This window comes from Plecotus auritus (genome assembly GCF_963455305.1).
Source record: "Plecotus auritus genome assembly, chromosome: 2".
Lineage (NCBI taxonomy): Eukaryota > Metazoa > Chordata > Mammalia > Chiroptera > Vespertilionidae > Plecotus > Plecotus auritus.
This window is the reverse complement of record NC_137771.1, coordinates 8818901-8831633: the sequence shown is the minus strand read 5'-3', so window position 1 is coordinate 8831633 and position 12733 is coordinate 8818901. Positions and strand designations below refer to the sequence as shown.

Below are 12733 nucleotides of genomic sequence, written 5' to 3'. Positions count from 1 at the left end.
CAGTGACTGTTCTCTCTGCCGTCAGCAGAGCCAGGTCCAGAGCGAGGGACCGGGGGCAGTCGCATCTGAAAAGCGTGCTACAACGCAGATGGCCACAAAGTAAGGACGGGGGTGAGGGAGGGGCATTTTCTTCCAGAATTTCCCCAAGAGTCCCAGTCCATCATTTTCCCCCCAGAATGGTTTGATGCGGGGTAAAATCTCCACCTGAGCTTCCAGCTGCTCTGTGCCGAGGGGACAGGGCTGCCTTGAGGAGGGGCTGCCAAGGCGGGGCACGGCCACGCGGACCCCCTTCCTCGCGAGAGACATGGAAGGTTTATCCTCCGCCCCTGGAGGGAAGGTGGACTGCAGCCTGGCTGGCACCGAATTCTCCAGGACAGGCTTCCTCTCACTTCAGCAAGGAAGTTATTTTTGCAAGCACTTGGGAAGTTCCCATTCCGGCCTGGGTGGGAGGCTCAGGGAAGGGAGGGGCCAGTACAGCCGCCTCCCAGCCATAGCGGAATTCCTGAAGATTGCGGCCCCCGCAGATGTGGACAAAGGCTGCTGCCACCACCCGGACACGAAAAATCTGATGCGACTGCCATGTGTCAAACGTGCCAGGACTGATGTGCCCAGGCGCTAGCTCCGGGGATGTACGTCACAGCCATGGGGCAGAGCCACCCACTGGGCCCACGGCGGTGGCCTTGACGGCCCCTCGCGATAGTAAAGTGCATGGTGGCCGTGACGTGGCTCAAGCCAAGGTCCCAGAGCACCCTGCTCCTGCCGGCCGGTGTTCAGGCGTGGCACGCCGGCCCCCTGTGCCACATGATGGCCGAGATGCCCGGGACACAGACGAGGGAGAGGTAGAGAGCTGTGACTGTGGGAGCAGAAGGAGTAACGGAGCAGGGGACAAAGCTCCCATGATCCCTAGAGCAACCCCTGAATAACCAGTTTGCAGAAAGTCGGAGAGACTGTCCCTGATGGACAGGAGGCAGTGAGAGAGCCGAGAGAAGTGGAGGCAGAGCCCCGCGCCCAGGGACACCCTGAAACCACTTCTCCTGCAGAGGGCCATGAAGTTCACGTTTAGCCTGAGGTCAGTCAAGATTCCCAGGAAAACAGCACAGAACCAAGCAGATGGGCCTCGGTGCTGCGCTCTCTGCATGGGGTGCTCCTGAAGGGGCCGCGAGGGGGCCTGGGCGGGCCGTGGCCGCGCAGAGGTGGTCGCCGGCCTTCAGCCAGGCGGGGAGCGCGTCCTATGGGATGACCCTCCAGCGTCCCCCCCACAGACCTTATACACGAACCCCCCTGTCTTCTCCATGGCGTGGTGGCCTGCGGGGAAGTGCCAGAGCTCGCACCCACGCCTGTGCCTCCTGGGGCACTGGGCATGCGCGCTCTTCAGCTTTGGCTGGGTTGGCAGTTCCCCGTTTGCCCTTCCCTTCGGGCAGGGGTCCCGCTTCAGCCAGCTGCACTGGGCCAGTTCCCTGTCCCCTGCAGGAGCCCCGGCGCCCCGTGCCACCCCGCGTCCTTGGTGTTGTACATACTCACAACTGTAAACCTACTTTTGCCCGCCCCTGTACTTATCTGGTGACGCAGTGCATTCCCACCCACACATAACGAGGTGACAGTTTTACTAGGGTTCTCCTGTCGTCACAGAAAATGCACGCTGTTCCAGGTCTGCTTCCTCCTATTCCACGTTTGGAAAGCCAGGGGAAGACCACGTAGCTGATTTAAAAACGCACTAAGGTGCCGGGCTGGCGTGGCTCAGGGGTTGAGCATCGACCTATGAACCTGCAGGTCACGGTTCGATTCCCAGTCAGGGCACATGCCTGGGGCACAGGCTCCATCCCCAGTTGGGGGCATGCAGGGGGCAGCCGATCAATGATTCTCTTTCATCATTGATGTTTCTATCTCTCTTCCTCTCTGAAATCAATGAAAAATATATATTTTTAAAAAAACACCCACTCACTAATAAGTCACTGCCTGCAGTCTGTAAACATTAGCCTAGGCCAGCCGTGGGCAAACTTTTTGACTCGAGGGCCACAATGGGTTCTTAAACTGGACCGGAGGGCCGGAACAAAAGCATGGATGGAGTGTTTGTGTGAACTAATATAAATTCAAAGTAAAGGAGCGGAGGGGAGAGCAAGAGAACCCTCCGCTCTTTCGGCTCCGCGGGCCGGATAGAACAGCCGAACGGGCCGGATCCGGCCCGCGGGCCGTAGTTTGCCCACGGCTGGCCTAGGCCCTAGGGAACCTCCAAGATCGCTTCTACGATCGACAATTCACATGGCATCAACAAAGCTGGGATCCCGGGAGGGGATGAGAGATGCCAGGAGGTCCTGTCTCCAAGTGGAGTAACAGGCCTCATCACCAGAATAGGTAGCAAATTCTCAGCACATCTTTGCCACGGACTTTCCCTGATCGTCTGTGTCCCGGGCATCTCGGCCATCATGTGGCACAGGGGGCCGGTGTGCCACTCCTGAACACCGGCCGGCAAGAGCAGGGTGCTCCGGGAGCCACCCCAGTGCCGAGTCCTGGGAAGACCTGGGGCAGGGAATGAAGACACGGGGCTGGGTTAAAACCAACGGAGCAAACAGACGACACGCAGCTTTCTCCCTCTGCCTGTATGATCTCAGGGTCACATCCCTCCCACCCCGAAGGCTGACCTCCTCCAATTCTAAGAGGCTCACGGAGAACCGGTTTTGCTTTAGATTTTATAAAAATAGTCCCTTTTCAAGAACCCATGGCTACGCAGAGGCCTGGCCTCCTCGATCCCACAGTGGTGAATCATTTGCATAGTTTCACAGGGTTTTGGCCCTGGGAGTGCTGAGGGAGCCAACCGGGAAGGCGGCCTCCTGAGGACCTTCCCGCCACCCGGGGAGTGAAGCGTGCGGGACCGGCAGGCTAGATCCGGGGTGAGGAACTGCCACTCAGGGAAATAAATATACCTGCGATGAGGACGGACTGGAAAACCAGGCTACGAAATGGCAGAGCCAGCAAGCTCGCTAACAAAACCCTCATTAAAACCCCACAGATGAACAGCGGCTGCCAGCAAACCCTGATGGTTTCCCCCCAGGTTTTCACACTGAACATGAGCTTCTTTTGTAAAATCTGGGGACAAAAACAACCTTGAAAGCCTGCGTCCAGAGGCACCTCGTAAAGAGCAGCATCCAAGTTTAGTCGCCAGCGTCCTCCCCGCGGGGATGCTGGGGTGAACGGACAGCGGCGGACAACGTCAAGACGCTCGGGCCCTGACGTGCGCCCCTTTGCTTCCAGGGCCTCAGCCTTGACTCCTCCGGACATGCCATGGTGGATGCCCCCAAAATGCCTGGCAGTGTGGGGTGCGGGGGAGAAAGGGGCTCTGGGAGGCGGAGAATGTCCTGGGGCCATGGTCGGCAAACTGCGGCTCGCGAGCCACATGCGGCGGCTCTTTGTCCCCTTGAGTGTGGCTCTTCCACAAAATACCATGGCCTGGGCGAGTCTATTTTGAAGACGTGGTGTTAGAAGAAGTTTACGTTTAAAAAATGTGGCTCTCCAAAGAAATTTCAATCGTGGTACTGTTGATATTTGGCTCTGGTGACTAATGAGTTTGCCGACCACTGCCCTGGGGTTTTGTTTTCTTTTTCCAAGATTCATCCTCCAAATCATTCAAGGAGGAATTGGGAAACTTGGGTTCTAATCCTGGCTCTGATCTCGGGCAAGCCCCGGGCCTCCCTCGGTTTCCCTATTTGTGAAAGAAGCGAATTGGACTTTCTGATGGCTAAGGTCCCTTCTGGCGCCGCTTTCCAAGAGCTAAAGGGACCAGCATTCAGGCTGAAAGGCTGCTAATTCTGATAAATCTAGGGCACGCGAAAATAAGGAGACTTTCGGCAGCTCAGACTAAGTAAACAAGGCTGGACAGGAGGCAGGCCACCAGCAGTCCTGAGATGCGGGCTAGGGCTCAGTGGGGGAGGAGCCGGAATCAGCCTGAGGCCTCCGCTGAGACCCTCACTGAGACCCTCCAAGAGCCCCCTGGCTGTGTCTTGGGCCTATCCAGGAGGGGCAGGGCAGTCTGGCCTGAATCAGGAAAAACCAAACAAGTGACCTGTTTCTTTGAGGAGCCAGAGCTCCTGGGGGTGAGGGGACTGGGGGTGGGGGCAAGCAACCAGTGTGCCCAGGGCTCAATCCAGAAGAAGGGAGGAAAAAAACATTGCTGGGCTAAGCTGGGCCGCCTGTCCAGGCCGCGGAGGAGCAAGACCCCAGGAAGGGGCTGGCAAGACTGAGATGCTGAGAACCACCCGAGCTAGACAGACGCGGGCCTCAAACAAGCCTCTGACCTGGATGCAGCCGGGCCTCCTGGGATCATGCAGAGGACCTGGAGGGGAAAGGAGGGCTGGGTGCCCGTCCTGGTTCTGCTGCTGACGTGCTCTTTCCCTCGCTGACTTCCGTGTGTCAAATGAGAGTGGTCCCCGCCACCCGCGACACCCCAGGGTCCTCCTGTGGCAGGTGAGAGGGGGTGCCTGTTCCACCACCAAGCCAAGGGAGACACATCACATGGAGAAGGACACCCTTACAGCTGTCAAGATTGCCAGGACGCCTCCAAGCTTCCGAGCAGACACCACAAAAGTGAAAGCAAAAGCCAACAGCCAGAGCAGACCCTTCACCCTGTCCCCCATCCGAAGGCATCGAGTTTCCAGACCATTCCAGGCACTTGGGGAGAAAACTCTTCTCAGTCCCTCGAATTCCACCGTCATGTGGAGCTGGGGGAAGAGAAGCCCAGAGCCAGAGCCCCTCACGCTCCAGTATCTTCCAGCCTGAGAGTTTTGGGGGGTTATTGTCACCTCACGGAGGGAGGGCCGAACATTTACCAGAAGCTCGACCCAGTAAAACAGGAGACTCCGGCGGGTCAGGCTGCCCAGCGGAAATGCCGACAGGAGGCGGGCTGCTGGCCCTGCCTTTCCACACACACACACAGACTCCTGGACCTTGGGACTCCCGGAGCCGGAAAGCCACGGCTGGAGGGGACGGGGCCCTGCCAAGGTGCCAGGCCCTTGCCACCTCTCTGGTAGAAGCCGGGCTGGCAGTGTGGGCCTCACACCCAATGCACAAATCTGACCCTTGACCAGTGGTCACATGTGAAGACCACATGTTCATCTCTGCCTCCTGGGTGGGGCTCCAATCCACACCCCCTTTTTCACTCCCTCTGCCCCCAACCTGCAGGCCCGCCTGCTCTCCCCAGCAGCCTTCTCCAAACTTCCATCCAACAGCAGCTGGAATTGTCTTCCTAACGTAACAAGAGGATCCAATGACTCCCCAGCTTAAAGGACGTGAAGGGGATTTGTGTCTTCCGTGTTCAGTGTCCACAGAGTGCCGAGCACACAGCCTGGTGGGCAGAAGGCACGCCTGTTGAGTGGTTCCCGGATGGCTACATGATAACGTCTCACCTGGGGGACCACCCTCGCCCATCCAGTGCAGCTCACTCCGGACCCTCCACTCCCTTTACTTTCCCCTCCCTATCTGAGTACCCACGCCCAGCACACATGACCTCCATACCTCCATGCCTTTGCTGATGCTGTTCCATCTGCCCAGACACCCTTCCTCTCTGCCACCCTAAGTGACTCTAAGTCACTGTTTAATGTTCAAACATTCTTCCTGTAGCAGGACCTCTTGTCACGCCTCCGCCCGGGTTATTTTCTTTCTTCTGTTCTCCCCTAAGCCCTGTAACCTAACTTCCTAGAGGAGTGGCTGTGTGCTAGGCACGAATGACCTGGCCTACTTTTCATTCCCATTTTACAGGTGAAGAAGCCAAGGCTCAGAGAGGCAAAGTGACTATCACTGAGGGTCACAGAGAAACTCCTGGGAGTGGTGGGGCCTGACTAGATCGCCACCTCTCTGGGACCCTTTGTCATTGACTACCCACCATGCTGGGCCCTGTCTCCCTAGGGGCAGGAAACCCTAATGATGGAACCACTGTCAGCTCAGGACGTGGTGAGGAACAGATGCACCATCAGCCTCCTCCCCTTCCTCGTTCTTCCGCCTGTGCCTCTGGAAAGCTGTACAGAGAGGCATCTGGAGGGGAAGGGGCTCCCTCCCAAGGCCATTCCGCCCCATCAACTTGGGTTGAGATCTTACATGACACGTCTCCAAAGTGTTAAAGCGGTTCCCGGCCCCAGAGCCAGCCTTTCGCTACTGAAACTCTGGGCAATCCCTCTCTGCCTCCTCCCCCAGCTCCAGCAGGTCAGGGTTCCCCGGGCTGAACAGACCCCCCCCCCCACTCCACTCCCCCAGCTGCTAGGGAAGGACCTGGCTCAGGTTATGCAGGCACGGGTGCCCCAAGGCTGGTTCGGGGCAGGGAGTGCCCGGGCGGGGCTGGGGAAACCTATGGTCGCCCAGGCTTCCTGTGCCCCAGCCCCTTGGTTAGGAAAGATTTCTTTCTGAAAGGGACCATCCCTCTTAACCAGACTCGGCACTGCCGGGCCACATACCTCCCTTCAGGGCGCAGGCTGTAGATCCCATGTGGGTTCCGAGTACTTGCTATGTGCCAGGCATGAGCTCCCACCTCACCCCGCGGGGTATCATCGCATGTTACAGCGTTTCCCAGGGAGAACTAAGTTTCACCCCGCCTTGCTCACGCCCCAATTCCTCGCCTTGTTGCTTCTAATACATAACACGCACATACACACCCTCGCATCTAAATCGCTAAAAAGCCTCGATTTCTAGAAAGGAGTAAGTGATGGGGGAAGGGAGACCTTGTGGGCAGCGCCGGGGTGGGTTCAGGGGACCTACTGAGAAATTCTCCAAATTCTGCACCAGGGGAAGGTGCCTCTTTGTCCTCCAGGCCAAGGGTTCAAACCCGCCGGCGGATGGCACCTGTCCCCGCCCGAGGGGCCCCGGAGGCCGCCGCCTTCCCTGGCCAAGGCCGGCCGGCCCCAGCACGGAGCCCGGGAGGCGGGGTGCCCCGCACTGGAAGGGCGCTGCCCAAGCGGGTGCGGGTACGAAGTTCTTCGGGCGCCAGACCCGGGGCTGAAAGCTCTCGGACGGACGCACAGACAGACCGAGGCAGCCCTGGACTCCCTCCCCTGGGGAGCACACAGTCCCTCCGGGGCGCGGCGGCGCAGACTCACCGGGGCGGCGGGTCCCGCTCGGCCTCCGCCGGGCGGTGGGGACTGGGGCTCCACGCGCTGCCTCCTCCGGGCGCGGGGATCCCGGGGCTGGGGGGTCCCGGGGGAGAAGGTGCACCGCCCGCTCGGGAACGGGATGCAGACGCAGGAAGCGCGGCCTCGGAGCGCGGCGCGCGGGAGGAGGGACGGCGGACGCAGAGGGCGGTCCCGGCCCGAGCAGCCTCCCGCGCGAGAGGCGCCGCCCTCCAGTGGACCCTCCCTTCGGGCCCGCAGCGCCACCCCCAGGCCCGGGGCGCGGGACCCAGGCTGCGAGGGCGGCACCCCTCCCTCGTCGGCTGCGGGAGCGCTGGGGTCGGAGGGCGCCGGGCCCAAGTCCTCTCCACCCCCAGCCGCGGCGAGTCGGCTAAGCGGGGAGGGGAGAGGGAACGAACCTCCAAGATGTGGGGGGTGCAGTGAGGGGGGGGGGGTCGTGGGCCGGGAGCCTGGGTATTTATGGGTTAAGTAGAGTGGGAGACGCCCCCACCTCTGGCTCCACCCTGGGCGCGGGCGCTTGGACCCCGCAGCGCATTTACCTGGTTTCGCACTCACCTGGCCGCCCCGCACTGTCTGCTCCCTGCTCTTCCCGGGAGGCGCGGCTGCTCCCTCTCACCTCCGGCAGCGGGAGCGGGGCTGGGAGCGCGAGCGGGGTTGGGAGCGCTGGGGCCCGCGCCTGCGGGGTGACTGATGGGCGGAGGTTTGGGAAGCGAGTTTTTAAAAAGCGAGTCAGCTCACGCCTCCCATCCGGCTCCCCACCCCGTCCCAGGTGTTGCGAGCGCCTTCGGGGTCGCACGCGGGCGCCTCCGCCCAGACGAAGCCCGTTTTGCGTGCGGGTCCCCGCGCGCGGGATGGGGGCGCTCAGGCCCTGCAGTCTCCCGTGCTGGGGGGCCATTCCCAACTTTGCAGAGAACTTTCCCAGGAAAGCGCAGATCGCTGTCCCCCTGCCTGAAGGGCGGCGGGCGGGTGTCGCCTCTGCGCAGAGCCGCCGCGCTGCTGCCCGAGGCCGGTTCCTGGGAGTGTGAACCCCGCTGGGCGAGGGCGCTCTCACCTGCAGCTCTGCCGCTGCCCCTGCCTGGAGGTTTGCCCGGGAACCGCGCCGGCCTGGCGTCCAACCCGGGTGTGTTGATCTCAGCCAAACCACCGAAAACCGAGGTTCTAAACTGAAGGAGAAGGCAGCCCGCCTCCTCTCTCAATCTCAGACTGAATTCCCGGAGAGGTCAGGCCAGGGTCCCCTTCTCTGGTGCGTGTCCAGGCCTTTGAAGTTCAAACCCTGAGAAAAGCCAATGGGCTGCTGGCCAGGTGTCAGAGAAGGCGCTGAGGACAGAGGCGCCCCCTACCGGGAAGCTAGCGTGTCCAGAACAGAAATGAGACACCTGGTGGAATTGCAACCGAGTTCACCTCCAGACTGCTGAATTCTGCATTCATGGGTACACATGGTCTCGTGTGTGTGTGTGTGTGTGTGTGTGTGTTGTGTGTGTGTGTAAACCTACAGAGTTATCACTGGTGGGTATTCCAGCCCCTCCCCCCCCCACACACACACATTGTTTCAACTCACACAGTAACAGAACCCAGTTGTTCAGGAAAAGGCAAATTGGGGGCTGCCTTGTGATTTGAGGCTGGGAAGGCATTTGGGGAAACAGCAGGGAGTCTCCGTCAGCATAACCCTAACTGCTGTTCCTCACATCCTCACTACGGACCCTCCCTCGTTCCTTGCACCATCTCCTGGAATCCGTATACCAGCCCATGAGATGGTCATTGCTCACACCCACTTTACAGAAGAGAAGGCAGAGGCCTAAAGAGGGGAGGTCGTTTGCCCAAGGTCACACAGCTGGGAAGTATCAGAAGTTACTCCCTGGTTGGTTGGCTCTAGAGTCTAGAAGCTGTGCCCCCCCCCCTTTCTGGAATATGTCCTTGTCGGTTGCACATGCTCTCTATTCTGGGACAATACATAACACGCACATAACACATGGTTCCCCTGCTTCCCGACTGCCAGTCAGGAAGTGGCCTTTGTCCCATTCTCGGCACAGTGATGGGATTCTCTCCCAGTTCCACTCCTGCTCTCCTTGAGGGCAGGGATTCCTGTGTCCCGGCTACTTCGTCTGGCTCCCTGCAGGTGCTTAATACATATTTGATGAGTGAATGAAAGCCCCCCAAAATATTATTTTAGGGATTGGGGAGAGCCCCTTGTGTAAGCGGGTACCTGTGATAACATGCTCCTGGATAAGATCGATGCATATACATCACAAAGTTTAGGCAATGAATTTGGGAACCTGCCAGGCTCCAGAGGAGCGATGGGAACAGTCACGTAGCTCTCAGATAAGACTGGAATCTGGTTTCCATTTCACTCTGGGAGTCTGACTTCAGAGAGGCCCGGGCTGGGGATGATCACTGCAGGCAGTTGTGAAGAGCCTCAGTACTTTTCCGTGCCAGGATCCGACTCCAGATTCGCCCGGCGCTGCTGCACACCCAACGGGGCAGGTCCCGTCTATCTCAGCAAACCATCTTCAGGGTGTTCCTTTTAGGCGGCTCACCCTGGCTAACCTGGGGAGGGGCTGGCGAGATTCTCAGGCACAGGCAAATCTGAGAAGGTGGGAGGGGAGACCTGTTTCTCTCTGTCATCCTCCCCTGCAGAGGTGAGAGCACCCCCTCTTTACTACCCAAGCCACACACGAGCCTGCTGACACCCTGTAACTGTGTGCCCTGCACCAAGTGGAAAATAAATGGCAAGCGGCCAGCATCAAAATAAAAAACAAACAAAACAAACAAAAACCCCCAAGATGTCCACATCCTAATCCCCAGAACCTGCAAACATGTGACTTTACATGGCAAAAGGGACTTTGCAGATATGATGAAGGTAAGGGTCTTGAGATGGGAGATCATCCTGAATTATCCTGCTGGACCTAATATCGCCGCAGGGATTCTTATAAGAGGGAGGCAGGAGGGTCAGAGTCAGGGAAGGAGATGGGACGGACGAAGCAGAGGTCAGAGTGATTCAGTGGCTGAAGGGAGCTATGAGCCCAGGAGTGTGGGAAGCTTCTAGAAGCTAGAGAAGGTCAGGAATGGATTCTCCTCCTAGCCCCTCCAGAAGGAGCCCGCCCTGCTGACACCTTGATTTCAGTTTTGTGAGATCAGTCATGGACTTCTGACCTCTACAATGTAAGATAATAAATTTGTGTTGTTCTAAACCATGACATTTGCAGTCATTTGTCACAGCAGCAGCAGGAAACTAATACGTCCTGCAAACGCAGCCATGTATGCAGGAAGATGTTTATTTCACCTGCCTTTTTAGCTAACCGTCCACTATGATGCTCTTCTCACAAGCGGCACCATGTATTCTGGATTTAGGAAGAAGGCAGGATTTTATCGGCTCTGCCTTGGATTTCTGAGTCTTCTGCCACGTATGAGCTGTGTGACCTTGGGCAGATGTCTCCTCCTCTCTGAACCTATTTCCTCATCTGTCAAACAGGGATGCTAATGATACCTACTTTGAAGGATCAATAAGAGGATTGGGTGAACCGGAATGTGACAAAGTGCCTTGTAAATAGCCCAGTGTGACCTGAATGTGAGTCGTTTGGCGCATTAGCTTCTCCAGTTCTGAAAGCCTGGATTCTAAGAAGAGACGATGCTGCTCTGATCATTTGCCCTGGCTAAGTGGGCAGGTGACTAATTTAAAATATTGAACTGTCGACCCTGGCGGGGTACTTCATTGGTTAGAGCATCGTCTGGTTGGAACATCGTCCCGATATGCCACAGTTGTGGGTTCAGGGCACATACAAGAATCAACCATAAACAAATGGAATGACAAATTGATGTTTCTCTCTCTCTCTCTCTCTCTCTCTCTCTCTCTCTCTCTCATCAATAAATAAAAAAGAAGCTTATTTTCAAAAAGTAAAATAAAATAAAATATTGAACTGTCTCTAGACCAGGGGTGGGCAAACTTTTTGACTCCAGGGCCGCAATGGGTTCTTAAACTGGACCGGAGGGCCGGAACAAAAGCATGGATGGAGTGTTTGTGTGAACTAATATAAATTCAAAGTAAAGGAGCGGAGGGGAGAGCAAGAGAACTGGATAGAACAGCCGGATCCAGCCCGCGGGCCGTAGTTTGCCCACGGCTGCGAGTCTAGACACCAATCTGCCATGAAGTGAAGCTGGGAAAATCTACTTACATGAATATATCTTCATGCACAACTCACACATGTGCTCAAAAACACGTGTCCAAGGACTTTTCATTGCTGATTGTCTATAATGGTGAAAAACTGTACTCAACCTAAATGCCACCAGTAGGAGAGATGCCAAATAAATTACGATGCAGGCTCCTGCCAGAATACTATGCGGTCCTGGAAAAGGAGGTAGCTCTATCTGACAGGGAAGAATATCCAAGATGGATCATTTCCTAAGAAAGGCACTGGACTAAGCATGATGATGCCACACAAATGTGGTTTTTTAAATATGAAGACACATATATATTTGATTGTGCCTAGAAAGTGTGTGGGAGGAGTCAAATCAAACTGTGGTTACCCTTAGAAACTGAGAGAAGAGGGGTGTGTGTGTGTGTGTGTGTGTGTGATGGGGGAGGTATTCTTTTTTTCAATAAGAATGTGTTAAATTAATAAGAAAAACTAAGAAAAAGCAAGGAGGAGCCACCTTTACGGTCCCCCAGGAGTGCACCTCCTTTACCCGCCCAGCGCGGTGGTCGGCCCCCACCTGTCCCTCTTTCCTTTTGTTCCAGTCTGAGCAGGTGACCTTCCTCTTCCTACTCACGCTTTACAAGGGCTCATTTCTGAAACCTTGAGTTGCTGAGCAATGCCTCTGCTGTGTGACTCTTGACAAAGTCAGCAGTAAATTGCATACGGACATGTACTTGTAACCCGGTCTTCATCTAGAACAATTCACATTAGTCACTGGGAAGGGATATGTCTTACATGCAGGTGTCATCTGTGACATATTAGCTCAACCTCTCTGAAGGTGGAACCAGGTCTGTGTGGCCGAGAAATGATACTCACATAGTGCAAAGTAACATTGGATAGTTGGACCATTCGCTTAAATGAAGCAATTTTCATCCCATTTCCTGAAAATTATTCATTCAAGAAATACATCTCTACCTGAGTCACCAATGTATCTGGGCCTGTGCAGATGAATCAGACAGCCGGAATGGAGCTAATAAGGGCCTCAAGGCATTTGCGCACAGGTTCCTAAGGCCCCTGAGCACAGCCGGCCAGCAATTCTATCTCCTATCACCCCGCATTCCTTTGGGCCCCATCCTGCAGAAATGCCCTCTGGTCTCACAATCGGTGCAATTCACGCAGCTACTTCCTATCTGGTGTCCCGCTCCCAAGCTCTCGCCCTTGAATCATTCTCCATGCTGCAGGGTCAGCAGCGTGAAGCGGATCTGAGCAATGGTTCCTTACTCCCCTCAGGACGGAGCCCGGACTCCCTCACAAGGACACACAAGCATTTCCTAATCGGGTGGGCCCTTCTGATGTGCTCAGCCTCCTTATTCATCGCTCCCTCAGGCTTCATGTGTACTCTCTCTCTCTCTTCCCGTGGGTCCCTTTTCATCAATGATGAAACCTCTCCCAGAAGATTCCAGTAAACTTCCTTGAAAGTCCCTTGCCGGAACTGAG

The 12733-nt window shown here is 56.6% G+C and overlaps 1 protein-coding gene across 2 annotated transcripts in view; it reads right to left on the bottom strand.

Annotated features, from left to right (window-relative positions):
- TMEM51 (transmembrane protein 51) overlaps positions 1-7738 on the bottom strand; it is a 49817-nt gene extending 42079 nt beyond the window's left edge. Inside the window, exon 1 of one of the 2 annotated variants that reach the window (XM_080655058.1) lies at positions 7662-7738. The gene's annotated coding sequence lies outside the window, so the exon portion shown is untranslated. Of the gene's footprint in view, positions 1-7076; positions 7242-7661 lie in introns of those variants that run through there. The other variant, XM_080655057.1, reaches the window with a different exon arrangement.
- Between the last annotated feature and the right edge of the window lie 4995 nt (positions 7739-12733).